This window comes from Pseudophryne corroboree, chromosome 1 (genome assembly GCF_028390025.1).
Source record: "Pseudophryne corroboree isolate aPseCor3 chromosome 1, aPseCor3.hap2, whole genome shotgun sequence".
In the NCBI taxonomy this organism is placed as follows: Eukaryota; Metazoa; Chordata; class Amphibia; order Anura; family Myobatrachidae; genus Pseudophryne; species Pseudophryne corroboree.
In genome coordinates, this window is record NC_086444.1 from 208,564,057 (window position 1) to 208,568,619 (window position 4,563).

Consider the following 4,563-nt stretch of genomic DNA (forward strand, 5'->3'; position numbering starts at 1 on the left):
TCAAGAGGGATCAAGAGGACCCGTCGGACCAAGAGGACCCGTCGGATCAAGACCAAGAGGACCCGTCGGATCAAGAGGACCCGTCGGACCAAGAGGACCCGTCAGATCAAGAGGACCCGTCAGATCAAGACCAAGAGGACCCGTCAGATCAAGACCAAGAGGACCCGTCGGATAAAGAGGACCCCGTCGGATCAAGAGGACCCCGTCAGATCAAGAGGACCCCGTCGGATCAAGAGGACTCCGTCGGATCAAGAGGACCCGTCGGATCAAGACCAAGAGGACCCCGTCGGACCAAGAGGACCCCGTCGGATCAAGACCAAGAGGACCCCATCGGATCACCCCGTCGGACCAAGAGGACCCGTTGGATCAAGAGGACCCGTGGGATCAAGAGGACCCTTCGGATCAAGAGGACCCGTCGGATCAAGACCAAGTGGACCCGTCGGACCAAGAGGACCCCGTCGGATCAAGACCAAGAAGACCCCGTCGGATCAAGAGGACCCCGTCGGATCAAGAGGACCCCGTCGGATCAAGAGGACCCGTCGGATCAAGAGGACTCCGTCGGATCAAGAGGACTCTGTCGGATCAAGAGGACTCCGTTGGATCAAGAGGATCAAGAGGACTCCGTCGGATCAAGACCAAGAGGACCCGTCAGATCAAGAGGACCCGTCGGATCAAGAGGACCCGTCGGATCAAGAGGACCCTTCGGATCAAGAGGACCCGTCGGATCAAGACCAAGAGGACCCGTCGGACCAAGAGGACCCCGTCGGATCAAGACCAAGAAGACCCCGTCGGATCAAGAGGACCGCGTCGGATCAAGAGGACCCCGTCGGATCAAGAGGACCCGTCGGATCAAGAGGACTCCGTCGGATCAAGAGGATCAAGAGGACTCAGTCGGATCAAGACCAAAAGGACCCGTCAGATCAAGAGGACCCGTCGGATCAAGAGGACCCGTCGGATCAAGAGGACCCCGTCGGATCAAGAGGACCCGTCGGATCAAGAGGACCCCGTCGGATCAAGAGGGATCAAGAGGACGCCGTCTGATCAAGAGGACCCCGTCGGATCAAGAGGGATCAAGAGGACCCGTCGGACCAAGAGGTCCCGTCGGATCAAGACCAAGAGGACCCGTCGGATCAAGAGGACCCGTCGGACCAAGAGGACCCGTCAGATCAAGAGGACCCGTCAGATCAAGACCAAGAGGACCCGTCAGATCAAGACCAAGAGGACCCGTCGGATAAAGAGGACCCCGTCGGATCAAGAGGACCCCGTCAGATCAAGAGGACCCCGTCGGATCAAGAGGACTCCGTCGGATCAAGAGGACCCGTCGGATCAAGACCAAGAGGACCCCGTCGGACCAAGAGGACCCCGTCGGATCAAGACCAAGAGGACCCCATCGGATCACCCCGTCGGACCAAGAGGACCCGTTGGATCAAGAGGACCCGTGGGATCAAGAGGACCCTTCGGATCAAGAGGACCCGTCGGATCAAGACCAAGTGGACCCGTCGGACCAAGAGGACCCCGTCGGATCAAGACCAAGAAGACCCCGTCGGATCAAGAGGACCCCGTCGGATCAAGAGGACCCCGTCGGATCAAGAGGACCCGTCGGATCAAGAGGACTCCGTCGGATCAAGAGGACTCTGTCGGATCAAGAGGACTCCGTCGGATCAAGAGGATCAAGAGGACTCCGTCGGATCAAGACCAAGAGGACCCGTCAGATCAAGAGGACCCGTCGGATCAAGAGGACCCGTCGGATCAAGAGGACCCCGTCGGATTAAGAGGAACTGTCGGACCAAGAGGAACCGTCGGATCAAGACCAAGAGTACCCGTCGGACCAAGAGGACCCCGTCAGATCAAGCCCACGAGGACCCGTCGGATCAAGAGGACCCCGTCGGATCAAGAGGACCCCGTCGGATCAAAAGGACCCCGTCGGAACTAGAGGACCCCGTCGGAACAAGAGGACCCCTTCGGATCAAGAGGACCCCGTCGGATCAAGAGGACCCTGTCGGATCAAGAGGACACCGTCAGATCAAGAGGACACCGTCAGATCAAGAGGATACCGTCGGATCGAGAGGACCCAGTCGGATCAAGTGGACCCGTCGGATCAAGAGGACCCTGTCGGATCAAGAGGGATCAAGAGGACCCGTCGGACCAAGAGGACCCGTCGGATCAAGACCAAGAGGACCCGTCGGATCAAGAGGACCCGTCGGACCAAGAGGACCCGTCAGATCAGGAGGACCCGTCAGATCAAGACCAAGAGGACCCGTCAGATCAAGACCAAGAGGACCCGTCGGATAAAGAGGACCCCGTCGGATCAAGAGGACCCCTTCAGATCAAGAGGACCCCGTCAGATCAAGAGGACCCCGTCGGATCAAGAGGACCCTTCGGATCAAGAGGGATCAAGAGGACCCGTCGGATCAAGAGGGATCAAGAGGACCCCGTCGGATCAAGAGGGATCAAGAGGACACCGTCGGATCAAGAGGGATCAAGAGGACCCGTCGAATCAAGAGGACCCCATCGGATCAAGAGGACCCGTCGGATCAAGACCAAAAGGACCCGTCGGATCAAGAGGACCCGTCGGATCAAGAGGACCCGTCGGATCAAGACCAAGAGGACCCGTCGGATCAAGGCCAAGAGGACCCGTCGGATCAAGACCAAGAGGACCCGTCGGATCAAGAGGACCCCGTCGGATCAAGAGGACCCCGTTGGATCAAGAGGACTCCGTCGGATCAAGAGGACTCCGTCGGATCAAGAGGACTCCGTCAGATCAAGAGGACTCCGTCGGATCAAGAGGACCCCGTCGGATCAAGAGGACCAAGAGTACCCGTCGGATCAAGAGGACCAGTCGGATCAAAACCAAGAGGATCCGTTGGATCAAGCCCACGAGGACCCATCGGATCAAAAGGCCCACCTTCGGAACAAGAGGACCCCGTCGGAACAAGAGGACCCCTTCGGATCAAGAGGACCCGTCGGATCAAGACCAAGTGGACCCGTCGGACCAAGAGGACCCCGTCGGATCAAGACCAAGAAGACCCCGTCGGATCAAGAGGACCCCGTCGGATCAAGAGGACCCAGTCGGATCAAGAGGACCCCGTCGGATCAAGAGGACTCCGTCGGATCAAGAGGACTCTGTCGGATCAAGAGGACTCCGTCGGATCAAGAGGATCAAGAGGACTCTGTCGGATCAAGACCAAGAGGACCAGTCAGATCAAGAGGACCCGTCGGATCAAGAGGACCCGTCGGATCAAGAGGACCCGTCGGATCAAGAGGACCCCGTCGGATTAAGAGGAACCGTCGGACCAAGAGGAACCGTCGGATCAAGACCAAGAGTACCCGTCGGACCAAGAGGACCCCGTCAGATCAAGCCCACGAGGACCCGTCGGATCAAGAGGACCCCGTCGGATCAAGAGGACCCCGTCGGATCAAAAGGACCCCGTCGGAACTAGAGGACCCCGTCGGAACAAGAGGACCCCGTCGGATCAAGAGGACCCTGTCGGATCAAGAGGACACCGTCAGATCAAGAGGATACCGTCGGATCGAGAGGACCCAGTCGGATCAAGAGGACCCGTCGGATCAAGAGGACCCGTTGGATCAAGAGGACCCTGTCGGATCAAGAGGGATCAAGAGGACCCGTCGGACCAAGAGGACCCGTCGGATCAAGACCAAGAGGACCCGTCGGATCAAGAGGACCCGTCGGACCAAGAGGACCCGTCAGATCAAGAGGACCCGTCAGATCAAGACCAAGAGGACCCGTCAGATCAAGACCAAGAGGACCCGTCGGATAAAGAGGACCCCGTCGGATCAAGAGGACCCCTTCAGATCAAGAGGACCCCGTCAGATCAAGAGGACCCCGTCGGATCAAGAGGACCCTTCGGATCAAGAGGTATCTTGAGGACCCGTCGGATCAAGAGGGATCAAGAGGACCCCGTCGGATCAAGAGGGATCAAGAGGACACCGTCGGATCAAGAGGGATCAAGAGGACCCGTCGAATCAAGAGGACCCCATCGGATCAAGAGGACCCGTCGGATCAAGACCAAAAGGACCCGTCGGATCAAGAGGACCCGTCGGATCAAGAGGACCCGTCGGATCAAGAGGACCCGTCGGATCAAGACCAAGAGGACCCGTCGGATGAAGGCCAAGAGGACCCGTCGGATCAAGACCAAGAGGACCCGTCGGATCAAGAGGACCCCGTCGGATCAAGAGGACTCCGTCGGATCAAGAGGACTCCGTCGGATCAAGAGGACTCCGTCAGATCAAGAGGACTCCGTCGGATCAAGAGGACCCCGTCGGATCAAGAGGACCAAGAGTACCCGTTGGATCAAGAGGACCAGTCGGATCAAGACCAAGAGGACCCGTCGGATCAAGCCCACGAGGACCCGTCGGATCAAAAGTACCCCGTCGGAACAAGAGGACCCCGTCGGAACAAGAGGACCCCTTCGGATCAAGAGGACCCCGTCGGATCAAGAGGACCCTGTCGGATCAAGAGGACACCGTCGGATCAAGAGGACACCGTCAGATCAAGAGGATACCGTCGGATCGAGAGGACCCCGTCGGATCAAGAGGACCCTT